The sequence below is a fragment of the Bos grunniens genome, chromosome 6 (assembly GCF_055505025.1).
Source record: "Bos grunniens cultivar Pamir isolate PY7600 chromosome 6, Bosgru_T2T1.0, whole genome shotgun sequence".
NCBI classification, from domain to species: domain Eukaryota; kingdom Metazoa; phylum Chordata; class Mammalia; order Artiodactyla; family Bovidae; genus Bos; species Bos grunniens.
The window spans coordinates 31,788,676-31,803,275 of record NC_141170.1 but is presented as its reverse complement, the minus strand read 5'-3'; the positions used below and the strand labels follow the sequence as shown (position 1 = coordinate 31,803,275).

The 14,600-nt window shown below is 42.1% G+C and overlaps 1 pseudogene across 1 annotated transcript; it reads right to left on the bottom strand.

Moving 5' to 3' along the window:
* Window positions 1–449: 449 nt before the first annotated feature.
* On the bottom strand, window positions 450–11,235 carry LOC147370517 (mitotic checkpoint serine/threonine-protein kinase BUB1 pseudogene; annotated as a pseudogene). The gene is made up of 2 exons (XR_015166015.1): window positions 11,093–11,235; window positions 450–1,883 (listed from the first exon to the last, which is right to left on the bottom strand). The product of XR_015166015.1 is annotated as a mitotic checkpoint serine/threonine-protein kinase BUB1 pseudogene (transcript).
* Window positions 11,236–14,600: the final 3,365 nt, after the last annotated feature.

The following is a 14,600-nucleotide window of genomic DNA, read 5'->3' as shown; positions in this document are numbered from 1 at the left end:
AGTTTGAGCATTCTTTGGCATTGCCTTTCTTTGGGATTGGAATGAAAACTGACCTTTTCCAGCCCTGTGGCCACTGCTGAGTTTTCCAAATTTGCTGGCATACTGAGGGCAGCACTTTCACAGTATCATCTTTTAGGATTTAAAATAGCTCAACTGGAATTCTATCACCTCCACTAGCTTTGTTCGTAGAGATACTTCTTAAGGCCCACTTGACTTCACATTCCAGGGTGTCTGGCTCTAGGTAAGTGATCACACCATCGTTGTTATCTGAGTCATGAAGATCTTTTTTATATAGTGCTTCTGTGTATTCTTGCCACCTCTTCTTAATAACTTCTGCTTCTGTTGGGTCCATACCATTTCTGTCCTTTACTGTGCCCAACTTTGCATGAAATGTTCCCTTGGTATCTCTAATTTTCTTGAAGAGATCTCTAGTCTTTCCCATTCTACTGTTTTCCTCTATTTTGTGCAATGATCACTGAGGAAGACTTTCTTATCTCTCCTTGATATTCTTTGGAACTCTGCATTCAAATGGATATATCTTTCCTTTTCTCCTTTGCCTTTAGTTTCTCTTCTTTTCACAGCTATTTGTAAGGCCTCCAATTACTCTAAAATGTAAATGGATTAAATTCTCCAACCAAAAGACACAGACTGGTTGAATGGATACAAAAAGAAAGTGAAAGTGAAATCACTCAGTCATGTCTGACTCTTAGCGACCCCATGGACTGCAGCCTACCAGGCTCCTCTGCCCATGGAATTTTCCAGGCAAGAGTACTGGAGTGGGGTGCCATTGCCTTCTCCAAGAAGAGGACTACACCAGCTCAAACTACCTGGATGCCCAAACTCACCTCAAGACTGCGGTGAATGTAATACAGGAAACGTTTCAGATCTCTCTAGTTCTCTACCTGGTAGTTCCATGGCTTGTTACTGAGCATCTCAATACACTGGAACCCAGAAGTTTCACACTTTCCTGTAAATGCAGTTCCTTTAGGAAAAAGTTTCATGTCTATACTCTGACCCAGGTCAGTCAAGACCAAGCTGGCAGATAAGTCATCATCTTTGTTGTCTTGTTCCAAAAATCTGTTTCTGAGTATGAAATTGTCTGGCTTGATGTCTCCGTGGATGATTTTGCAGTCATGGACTTGCTGGATCATGCAGAGCATTCTGATAGCAAAAGCGAGGACTAGTGCCTGAGGCATCACTTTTTCAGGGATATTTTTATAGAGATTAATGGCATTTAATAATGTGCCATAACTGTAGAGGTCTCCTACTAGCATGCTGCCATTCTGGAACAGGTGGGCCAAATAAAATTTGATAAACATGTGTTGCATACTTGGCTTCAGTCTTTCCATAAGCTGGGTCCCAATGTAGAATTCCCAGAGGTTGGGAGCCTTCTGGACCTTCAAAGCAAATTCTCCTTATTTTTGCTGTTGTTCACATCTCCATGGGTAACTTCATAGACTTGGGTGAAAGCCGCTTCTCCAATAAAGTGATCAATGTAGACCAGCAAAGAACCTAATTGGAATTCAGTCTTGGGCTTGATGGCTGGAAGCTTACATGCCCATTCATAAGTATTTGGATAGGAACTCACTGGTTTAGAAAGCCCGGATAAAAGTTTGAGAATCAACTCCTCATCCCAGGGGTTCTCAACAGTGAAGTTTGGAGCGTCGACATTCCCAAGCAAGCCAGCCTGCATCAGTTCAGCCTGGAGCCCAGCGCTGGCTTCTCCCAGATCCTCTGCAGTGGCAAAGTCGGGGTCTGTGACTTTACAGGCCTTGAGACCCTGCTCTGCCTCGCTTGTCAGCACAGCTGCAGCAGGCTGGCCCAGACAGAGCAAAGATGGCCCAAAGGGCCATCTGCGGGGCACACTGGGTCTGGGCTTGTCTCTTCAACTAGACTGAACTTTCTCTCTTTCAAGGGTTCCACCTTGTTTCTTTCACAAGAATCCAAAGCCACATGGGTGTGCTGGTTTGCTACCATATTTTCTTGCACCCACTGGAAGATAAAGAAAATATGCACCCACTGGATACAAAAAGAAGACCCATATATATGCTGTCTACAGGAAACCCACTTCAGACCTAAAGACACATACAGATGTAAGTGGATGGAAAAATATATTCCATGCAAATGGGAAGCAAAAGAAATCTGGAGTAGCAATCCTCATATCAGATAAAATAGACCTTAAATAAAGAAGATTACAAGAGGTAAGGAAGGATGCTGCTGCTGCTGCTAAGTCCCTTCAGTCGTGTCCAAAGTAAAGTCTTGGAGTCTTGTCCGAGTCTTAGCGACCCCATGGACTGCGGCCTACCAGGCTCCTCCGTCTATAGGATTTTCCAGGCAAGAGTGCTGGAGTGGGGTGCCATTGCCTTCTCCAGTAAGGAAGGATACTACATAATGATCAGGGATCAACCCAAGAGGAAGACATAGCAACTGTAAATATCTATGCACCCAACATAGAAGCACCTCAATACATAAGACAAACACTAACAGACATAAAAGGAGAAACTAACAGTAACACAATAGTAATAGGAGACTTAAACAACCCACTCACACCAATGGACAGATCATCAAAACAGAAAATTAATAAGGAAACACAAGTCTTAAATAACACATTAGATGAGATGGACCTCATTGCTATCTTCAGGACATTCCATCCAGATGCAGAAGAATACACCTTCTTCTCAAGTGCACATGGAACATTCTCCAGGATATACCACATCTTGGGTCACAAATCAAACCTCAGTAAATTTAAGAAAATTGAAAATTGTATCAAGCATCTTCTCTGAACACAGCACTATGAGACTAGATATCAATTATAAGAAAAAAAACTGTAAGAAATACAAACACATGGAGATTAAACAATAGGTTTCTAAGTAACCAACAGGTTACTGAAGAAATCAAAAGGGAAATCAAAAAATTTCTAGAAACAAATGACAAAGAAAACATGACAATGCAAAACCTATGGGATGCAGCAAAAGCAGTTCTAAGAGGGAAGTTTATAGCAATACAGTCCTACCTCAAGAAACAAAGACAGTATTCAGATGCAAACAAGTCTGATTTTAACATGCCACTGCTCTCTCCACTATTACAAATTGCATCATTCATTTGTCTAATAAATATTTATCAAGTGTTTATTATGTACCCAGCTGCAAGGTCTCTATAGAAAAGACAATGTCCTCACTTCCGTGAAACTCACTTTCTAGACAGGAGAACACACAACGTGCAAGTAAATAGTACATAAGCAAGGTCACTGGAAGTGGCAGTTGGAACTGAGAAGAAAGCATGCAGTGTGATGTGGTGAAAAGTGATGGAAAGCACTTCCTTGGCACTAGAGCATTCCAGAAAAGTTCTCTCTGAAAATAAAACATTTAAGTCAAGTCTTAAAGATGGAAAAGAAACCACTGAGGCAAACATCTAGGGACCAAGGATTTCAGATGGATGGAAAAGCAAAAACAAAGCCTCGGACATGTTTGAGGAGAATAGGAAGGAATCCGAAGTGCAGGAACTGGTACCAGATGAGATGAACAGAAACCAATTATTTTACGGTTTTTTCAAATTTATAATGTAACAAGTTTTTAAGAAGATTTTGTAGACCATGGTAATAAGTTTGTATTTTACTCAAGATTCAATGAAAAGTCAGTAAGGATGCTAAATAGACCAGGACATTATCTGAATTACATAGAAAATGATCTAGAAAATGAGCTGAAGGAGAATCAGCATGGAAGCAGGGGATTAATGAAAAAGCCATCACAGCCATCGATGTCATGGTACCCAGGACCAGGAAGCAGAGGGTAAGAGGCAAGAGATTAGTTTGGAGTTTACTGCAGCAATTCATGCTAGAGATCATCCTGTCCTAGACTAGGTCAGTGGTTCTTCAGATCAGATCAGATCAGATCAGATCAGTCGCTCAGTCGTGTCCGACTCTTTGAGACCCCATGAATCGCAACACGCCAGGCCTCCCTGTCCATCACCAACTCCCGGAGTTCATAGAGACTCACGTTCATCGAGTCAGTGATGTCATCCAGCCATCTCATCCTCTGTCGTCCCCTTCTCCTCCTGCCCCCAATTCCTCCCAGCATCAGAGTCTTTTCCAATGAGTCAACTCTTCGCATGAGGTGGCCAAAGTACGGGACTTTCAGCTTTAGCATCATTCCTTCCAAAGAAATGCCAGGGCTGATCTCCTTCAGAATGGACTGGTTGGATTTCCTTGCAGACCAAGGGACTCTCAAAAGTCTTCTCCAACACCACAGTTCAAAAGCATCAATTCTTCAGCGCTCAGCCTTCTTCACAGTCCAACTCTTACATCCATACATGACCACAGGAAAAACCATAGCCTTGACTAGAGGAAACTTTCTTGGCAAAGTAATGTCTCTGCTTTTGAATATGCTCTCTAGGTTGGTCATAACCTTCCTTCCAAGGAGTAAGCGTCTTTTAATTTCATGGCTGCAGTCACCATCTGCAGTGATTTTGGAGCCCAGAAAAATAAAGTCTGACAGTGTTTCCACTGTTTCCCCATCTATTTCCCATCAAGTGGTGGGACCGGATGCCATGATCTTCGTTTTCTGAATGTTGAGCTTTAAGCCAACTTTTTCACTCTCCACTTTCACTTTCATCAAGAGGCTTCTGAGTTCCTCTTCACTTTCTGCCATAAGGGTGGTGTCATCTGCATATCTGAGGTTATTGATATTTCTCCCAGCAATCTTGATTCCAGCTTGTGTTTCTTCCAGTCCAGCGTTTCTCATGATGTACTCTGCATATAAGTTAAATAAACAGGGTGACAATATACAGCCTTGATGAACTCCTTTTCCTATTTGGAACCAGTCTGTTGTTCCATGTCCAGTTCTAACTGTTGCTTCCTGACCTGCATACAAATTTCTCAAGAGGCAGATCAGGTGGTCTGGTATTCCCATCTCTTGAAGAATTTTCCACAGTTTATTGTGATCCACACAGTCAAAGGCTTTGGCATAGTCAATAAAGCAGAAATAAATGCTTTTCTGGAACTCTCTTGCTTTTTCGATGATCCAGTGGATGTTGGCAATTTGATCTCTGGTTCCTCTGCCTTTTCTAAAACCAGCTTGAACATCAGGAAGTTCACGGTTCACATATTGCTGAAGCCTGGCTTGGAGAATTTTGAGCATTACTTTACTAGCATGTGAGATGAGTGCAATTGTGCGGTAGTCTGAGCATTCTTTGGCATTGCCTTTCTTTGGGATTGGAATGAAAACGGACCTTTTCCAGTCCTGTGGCCACTGCTGAGTTTTCCAAATTTGCTGGCATATTGAGTGCAGCACTTTCACAGCATCATCTTTCAGGATTTGGAATAGTTCGACTGGAATTCCATCACCTCCACTAGCTTTGTTCATAGTGATGCTTTCTAAGGCCCACTTGACTTCACATTCCAGGATGTCTGGCTCTGGGTCAGTGATCACACCATGGTGATTATCTGGGTCGTAAAGATCTTTTTTGTACAGTTCTTCTGTGTATTCTTGCCATCTCTTCTTAATATCTTCTGCTTCTGTTAGGTCCATACCATTTCTGTCCTTTATTGAGTCCATCTTTGCATGAAATGTTCCTTTGGTATCTCTGATTTTCTTGAAGAGATCTCTAGTCTTTCCCATTCTGTTGTTTTCCTCTATTTCTTTGCATTGATCGCTGAGGAAGGCTTTCTTATCTCTTCTTGCTATTCTTTGGAACTCTGCATTCAGATGCTTATATCTTTCCTTTTCTCCTTTGCTTTTCGCTTCTCTTCTTTTCACAGCTATTTGTAAGGCCTCCCCAGGCAGCCATTTTGCTTTTTTGCATTTCTTTTCTATGGGAATGGTCTTGATCCCTGTCTCCTGTACAATGTCACGAACTTCATTCCATAGTTCATCAGGCACTCTATCTATCAGATCTAGGCCCTCAAATCTATTTCTCACTTCCACTGTATAATCATAATGGATTTGATCTAGGTCATACCTGAATGGTCTAGTGGTTTTCCCTACTTTCTTCAATTTCAGTCTGAATTTGGCAATAAGGAGTTCATGGTCTGAGCCACAGTCAGCTCCTGGTCTTGTTTTTGCTGACTGTATACAGCTTCTCCATCTTTGGCTGCAAAGAATATAATCAATCTGATTTCAGTGTTGACCATCTGGTGATGTTCATGTATAGAGTCTTCTCTTGTGTTGTTGGAAGAGGGTGTTTGTTATGACCAGTGCATTTTCTTGGCAAAACTCTATTAGTCTTTGACTACTTCATTCCATATTCCAAGGCCAAATTTGCCTGTTACTCCAGGTGTTTCTTGACTTCCTACTTTTGCATTCCAGTCCCCTATAATGAAAAGGACATCTTTTTTGGGTGTTCGTTCTAAAAGGTCTTGTAGGTCATAGAACCATTCAACTTCAGCTTCTTCAGCGTTACTGGTTGGGGCATAGACTTGGATTACTGTGATATTGAATGGTTTGCCTTGGAAACGAACAGAGATTATTCTGTCACTTTGAGATTGCATCCAAGTACTGCATTTCGAACTCTTTTGTTGACCATGATGGCCACTCCATTTCTTCTGAGGGATTCCTGCCCACAGTAGTAGATATAATGGTTATCTGAGTTAAATTCACCCATTCCAGTCCATTTCAGTTCACTGATTCCTAGAATGTCAACATTCACTCTTGCCATCTCTTGTTTGACTACTTCCAATTTGCCTTGATTCATGGACCTGACATTCCAGGTTCCTATGCAATATTGCTCGGACCTTGCTTCTATTACCAGTCACATCCACAGCTGGGTATTGTTTTTGCTTTGGCTCCATCCCTTCATTCTTTCTGGAGTTATTTCTCCACTGATCTCCAGTAGCATATTGGGCACCTACTGACCTGGGGAGTTTCTCTTTCAGTATCCTATCATTTTGCCTTTTCATACTGTTCATGGGGTTCTCAAGGCAAGAATACTGAAGTGGGCGCAGGCGGGCCCAGAGGAGCTATCCCACGTTGAAGGTCAGGAAGGGCGGCGGTAAGGAGATACCCCTCGTCCAAGGTAAGGAGCAATGGCTGCGCTTTGCTGGAACAGCCGTGAAGAGATACCCCATGTCCAAGGTAAGAGAAACCCAAGTAAGACGGTAGGTGTTGCAAGAGGGCATCAGAGGACAAACACACTGAAACCATACTCACAGAAAACTAGTCAGTCTAATCACACTAGGACCACAGCCTTGTCTAACTCTGAAACTAAGCCATGCCCGTGGGGCAACCCAAGACGGGCGGGTCATGGTGGAGAGATTTGACAGAACGTGGTCCACTGGAGAAGGGAATGGCAAACCACTTCAGTATTCTTGCCTTGAGAACCCCATGAACAGTGGTTCTTCACTGGGTACAAAGTTGCATCCATCAGGAGACATGGAGCACATCTGGAGACATTTTTTTTTTTTTTTGTCAAAACTGGAGAGACAATACTGACATCTAGTGGGCAGAGACCAAGGATGCTGCTAGACATGCTACAATACAGAAGATTGTGTCACTGAAAAAAATAGACATCTGGTCCATAATGTCAATGGTACCAAGGCTAAAAGACCCACAAAATTGGAGGAAAATAACAAAATTGGAGAAAGAGAAGTTTGAGATATATTTTAGTAAGTATAGACAGGATGCACCAAAAAGGGTTAAATAAAGTATAAAATCTCAATGTTTGATCTGTATAACTGGGAGGGCAAAGGTGCCAATTACCAAGATAATGAAGACCTGAGGAAAAATGAGATTGAGAGGAGTTTAATCAAGTATTCAGTTTGAAGTACACTGTGCTCAAGATGACTATTATTCAGACTGAGACCCCAAGTAGTTAAATTGATATAGAGGTTGAACTCTATAGGAAAACTCTGGACAAAAATACAAATATGAGAGTTACAAGCATTTGAAATTTTACTTAAAGACATGGAATTGAATGAGCTCATATAGGGAGATAGGTGGGAAAGGAGCTGAAAAGGGAAGGGAAGAGAATGAACGAGAAGGCAAGGGAAGAAAGCTCAGGTTTACACCTGAGGCACTCTCACTTTTCTAAAGACAGTTCAGAAAACTAGAAGGAACAATCAGGGAGGTAACAGCAAAACCAGGAGAGTGGTACCATGGAAGCTAGGAGGGGAAAGAAAAGTATTTCAAGAAGGAGGCCATGGTTTATGGTATAAATGCCACCAAAAGGCTGAATAGAATGGAAACCAAATAGTATCCCTTAGCTCTGGCATCTTGGAGATCATTGCTGTTCAGTTGTTAAGTCATATATGACTCTTTTGCAATCTCAAGGACTGTAGCTCTCTATCCATGGGATTTCCGCAGCAAGAATACTGAAATGAGCTGCCATTTCTTCCTCCAGGGGATCTTCCTGACCCAAGGATCGAACTCAAGTCTCTTGCATTGGCAAGTGGATTCTTTACCACTGAGCCACCAGAGTGTTTTTAATGGAGTCATGGGAATGGAAGCTGCTGTGAAATGAGGGAGGTGAAAAAATAGAGAAAATGCAAACAATTCCTATTTTGGGAATTGGAGTCAAAAATAAGGCAGACTGTAGAGTCAAGAGAGTTTGGTTTTGTATTTCTTAATGTGGAGACTGCTGATAGAAATGAACCAAGGAAAATGAGATGGGAAGGGAACTGAAAAGGTGAAGTTCTTAAGAAAGTAGAAAAGAATGGGATCCAGAACAAAAGTAGAAAGTAAGTGAAAGTTCCTGAGTTGTCTGACTCTTTGCAACCCCATGGGCTGTAGCTCATCAGGCTCCTCTATCCATAGGATTCTCCAGGCAATTTCCTTATGGAAAAGTTGCCATTTCCTTCTCCAGGGGTTCTTCCTGACCCAGGGATCAAACCCAGGTCTCCTGCATTGCAGGTGGATTCTTTGCCATCTGAGCAGAGGAGTTGTCCATCAGTAGGAGTAAGGATACTTCTTCCCCTGTAATAAGAAAGATAAGCCCAGATGCAGGTAGGTTGAGAAGATAAGAGAGTTTCCCTATAATGGCTTTTATTTTCTCCATGTTGTTTCAGTTAAAGAAGGAAAAGTGAATGGCTGAAAAGAGCAGGGAGGAGGAAGAGATTTGAAGAGGGATAATCCCAAGTGAGGATCCTTGGTTAGATCCATCCTTGCCCTGAAGTTTTGACTATCCTCAGCACCATGGCTAAGTGTCCATAATAATAAAGACTTCTCACTGAAAACACAGCTATCTGAACCCACACCACTTAACCAAGTCGTTGAGGATTATTGGAAATGATCTCACAGCAGAACAACTGGAATTACTGGACACGCTTGCCCCACACCACCAGTCTCTAGTCAGCATGTTCACTCACACTTCAAAGTATTGTCAAACCCAAGTCCATGTGCTGGATGGACAGTGAATCCAAACAAGCAAAAACTTCAAAGTCTGGAGCAAAGAAAGGTTTAGTAGTCAAGGAGGCACCAACCCCGAAGATGGGAGATGTCGACTGTCTCAAAAGCACCCTGTTTCCTGGCCAGGTTGCAAGGTTTATAAAGGCAAAAATGATAAAGGGGAGTGGGCAGGATTCTTCATGATTTTAGCTTCCTGATAAGACGCAGATGCAGATTTCCTGGAACTGCTTTTATTGCTTGATGTGTCACTGTGGCGATTGTGATTGAACTATGTGTTTCTGTAAAGCAAACTATTAAATCGTGGTCTTGTGATCCCTTAACTTCTTTCCAGGAGAGAGAAAAAGGCGATGGTTGTGGCATTTTATAATTGACTTAGAGCCTTGGTGATGGTTCGGGAGTTTCAGTTCTTAATTGGCCCTCCCTGTGTCATCAATTTTAAGTCGGTTTGGGGCCAGCCGGTTGAAGCCACAGGACATTATCTCAACAGTGTCGGGTCATAAATCAAGGCATTGGTTTAAGCTAACAGTCATGGAAGAGATTATGTTGGGCTTGCTTTTCCCTTGTTTTTGCATTCTCTCACTTTCCCAGGTAGTAACTTTGAATCTGCTTTTTGGAAGTCAGGGAAGGTCTAGGAGATTAAAGCCTTTTTCTATAAACAAAAAATGGGAGACACAGAAAGGCTTCTGACCCTGGGGGAACTCCACAGGGCCCAGTTCAGTTTTAAAAGGATTATGTTATATATTCTTCAGCCTAAAATCTCAGTCTATCGCTCTTCTCCCTCAGCTCTTAGTAAATGAACTTACCTAATATTTAACAATTCCCTCAATGTATTGCCACTACATCTACAAATCTGCCTGCAATTGTTTCCATCTTGCTGCTGCTGCTGCTGCTGCTAAGTCGCCTCAGTCGTGTCCGACTCTGTGCGACCCCAGAGACAGCAGCCCACCAGGCTCTGCCATCCCTGGGATTCTCCAGGCAAGAACACTGGAGTGGGTTGCCATTTCCTTCTCCAATGCATGAAAGTGAAAAGTGAAAGGGAAGTTGCTCAGTCGTGTCCGACTCTTAGCAATCCCATGGACTGCAGCCCACCAGACTTCTCTATCCATGGGATTTTCCAGGCAAGAGTACTGGAGTGGGGAGCCATTGCCTTCTCCGGTTTCCATCTTACTTGTCTTTATTCCTGTTACAGTGGCCCAGCCAAAGATCAAATCCTCTATTTGTGCTCTAGATACAAAATACCCTGCCTTCCCAGCGCCTTTACTCCTTTATTTCTTCACCAAGTCACAGCTAAAGTCTTCAAAAGGCCAAGTTATCTACAGATATCCTATCATCCGGTGTTCACATCTTTACCTTTCACTCACCTCTCAATGTCCTCTGATTCAGCTTTCATCCCAGGATTCCAATTTCTCAGTTCACCAATGATTTCATTGCTGTTGTTCAGTCGCTCAGTCGTGTCCGACTCTTTGTGAACCCCTGGACTGTAGCCCACCAGGCTCCTCTGTTCATGGGATTTCCCAGGCAAGAATACTGGAGTGGGTTGCCATTGCCTTCTCTAGGGGATCTTCTGCACCCAGGGACTAAACCTACATCTCCTGCACTGGCAGGTGGATTCTTTACCACTGAGCCACCAAAGAAGCCCTCACCAATGATTTACTTGCTGCTAATTTAAATGGACTTATTTCAGTAGCTATTACACTTGATCTCTTATCAACTCCCCACACTTTGATCACTTTGTCATTCTTCAAAAATTCTCTTACTTTGCCCTAAAACTGTCCCCTCCAAGTTTTACTCCTGTGGTGCTGCTCCTTTGCAATCTCTTGTACAGACTTCTCCACCTCCATCCAAACTTCAAGATGTTGGCCTTGGGCACGACTGTATATTTGGTGTTGTCTATTCTCATTTTCGGAGATGGCAATGGCACCCCACTCTAGTACTCTTGCCTGAAAAATCCCATGGATGGAGGAGCCTGGTAGGCTGCAGTCCATGGGGTCGCTAGGAGTCAGACACGACTGAGCGACTTCACTTTCACTTTTCACTTTCATGCATTGGAGAAGGAAATGGCAACCCACTCCAGTGTTCTTGCCTGGAGAATCCCAGGGACAGGGGAGCCTGGTGGGCTGCTGTCTTTGGGATCGCACAGAGTCGGACACGACTGAAGCAACTTAGCAGCAGCAGCAGCAGCAGCATTCTCATTTTACATCAAAGACAACAAATTGGCAACCTTCCAGCTCATCACCACTGTATGAAAAATAGTAAATATCCAACAGCTATGTGTTTGAATAATTAGTTATAAGACCAGAACTCAGTTGGGTTTAGGGTAAAGGGAAGAGGACACAATGTAAAACTAGCCACTAAAGTGAGCCTCAAGACAAGAAATTCCTCCCCACCCCAAATCAACAGTTTCTCCTAATAGTTAACATAAATTACCTAGACTAATTGATAACAATTGTCCAACAATAGACACTTAAGGATATCCTTGACATCTGGTGATTTTAAAATATGATCAGGAGGTTGTCTGGAGTATTTAGCCTGGGGTCTACAATCGAGAAAATCATACAGCTTAACTATACAGCCAAATAAAAGCTATATTAGAACGCCCAGTAAAATGAGTGTCAAATAAAGACACTACCACCAATTTACTCGCTTATTTCTCTTCTAAGATACAGTGATCGTTTTTTTGTTTACCTCTCTGATGTGAAGAGCTGACTCATTTGAAAAGACCCTGATGCTGGGAAAGATTGAGGGCAGGAGGAGAAGGGGACAACAGAGGATGAGATGGTTGGATGGAATCACTGACTTAATGGACATGAGTTTGGATAAACTCTGGGAGTTGGTGATGGACAGGGAGGCCTAGCGTGCTGCAGTTCTTGGGGTCACAGAGTCGGACATGACTGAGCGACTGAACTGAATTGAACTGATCAATCTCGTAAGTCAGCAAAGGAAAAGTAGAACCAAGGAAAGAGCACAGTCTGATTCACCTGCTTTCAGGCCAGCTTCATCTCAGTAAATCTCTGATAAAATTCAACTTGTTCTAAAACCAATCTTTAAAAAAAAAAAAAAAAGTCCCAATCTAAACTCATCCAGAAATAACTGGTCAGCCAAGAGTTGGCTTTAAACAAATTCACTGGAGACCAGCTAATCAACAAAGTTTACCATTCACAAACTCATCCCCAAATGTTTATTCAAGTTTATATGAAATCAACTTATCAGAAAAGAGCTTCCTCATCCAAAGCTTATCAAAAGGCAGCTGTTTAACCAGGACCTGGTTCTACACAAATTCACCCAAGACAAGCTGATCTGCAGAGAATTCTTTTGTCCAAAGAAGTTGTTCAGCAATGAGCTACCCCAAACAGACTCACCCAAAACAAGTCAATACTCATCCAAAACAGCTGCCTCTAAACAAACTCTCCAAAAACTATAAAAAACATCAAAAAAGTGTTTCCCTTTCCACAGCTGGTTGGAAAACAGAGATCATCTAAGACCTGTATGTACAAAAAACACTACTCAAGAATAACTAATAAGCAAAGAACCAACCCATCTAAAATGCACCCCAAAATGGCTGTTTAATTAGGTGTTGTCTTACCATACAGTCATCCAAGAGTGGTTTGTTAGGCAAAGAACTGTCCTGACCAAAGCACTTCCTAAAAAAGCTATTCAGTCAGGCACTTGCTCTCCAAAAATTCATATCAAACTCTATAGTCAATCAAACTCTGAGCTCTCAAAGCATTTTCTAAAATCTGGTATTCATGAAACACTTTAAAACCTTAACCTTGCTGAAAGCCACCTCAAAACTGACTATACCAAAAAAAAAAAATCTGATCACACCAAATTTTATCCAAGTGCACAAATCAACAAAAGACCTGGACAAACTCAATCTCATCAAAATGAAATATCTCCTCACCTGCTCCTCTATCAAAACCCACATCCAGATCTAACATTTTCATTTTCAAGCTCTCACCCTCAAACACAAACCTGTACTACCCACAGAAAATTAGGATATATGCCCAAAAACCTTCTGTAGAGCCACTTTTCTATGGAGTGCTTTGATGAATGAATGCCAGAAGGACAGCCTTCTGTGTATCTAAAATTCTACTTCCCAGGTAGCACTAGTGGTAAAGAACATCTCCTGCCATGCAAGAGAAGTGAGTTTGATCCCTGGGTTGGGAAGATCCCCTGGAGTAAGAAAAGGCAATCCACTTCAGTATTCTTGTCTAGAAAATTCCATGGGCAGAGGAGCCTGGTGGGCTACAATCCATGAGTGAGTGACTAAACACAAAAAATTTTATTAGGAAAAAAACTATATAGGTTTATTACTAATCTCATGACGTTTTTTTAGATTGGGTATTGGGAAAATATGTCCAGAATTCTTGGCAGAGTGGTTTGGCCATTGGTTACAGGTGATAAAGTTGGCAAGAAAATCTTAACTTCTTTTTGGAAGTAAACTAATTACCACTTTGAACAGACATAATCTAAGGCATCTCTTTTTCTCTTAATTTCCACCCTGTTGCTCTGCCAAAAATAATCGAAATTCTACCACAGTAGAGTGGATGCTTCCAGGGTGGCTCAGTGGTGAAGAACCACCATCCCCCACCCCGGTCAATATAGGAGATGCAGGTTTGATTCCTGGATCGGGAAGATCCCCTGGAGAAGGAAATGGCAACCCACTCCAGTTTTCCTGCCTAGGAAATCCCATGGACAGATGGGAGCTGGGTGGGCTACAGTCCCGAGGTCACAAAGAGTCAGACACAACTGAGCGACTGAACACAACAAAAGTTCAGTTGTGCACAGTGGGGCTCTCAGGAGATCCATGAAACCCCTGAAGTTGGTGGATACACATTGTGTTCATGGGCATCTGTGCATTTTCCCTGAGGAGACAGTGTCCATAAATCAAAGAAACGTACACTAAAGCCAATAAGAAATACCAAGAAATGTCTAGAACTACAGGGCTAGGTGTTGCCTGTAGTTCACAAAATACTGTGATGAACCCTGATAGCCTAAGCCATTTAAGAAAAATAAATTACCTCTCTGTTTTTGCTGATGTCTCTCAGTTTTCAAAAGATTTAGGAATTTTCCCCTTTTATATTACCTATTTCTTGACTCCCACCTCCATAATTATATTATTGCAAGTATCAGCTTTCAAAGCTAAAATTCCTTGTCTAAGAAAGTACTTTGCTTTCTTTATTTCCCACATTTATTTTGGTCAAAACCTATGGACTGCTCAGTTTACCTCTCTGTTTTTACTGATGTCTCTCAGTTTTCGAAAGA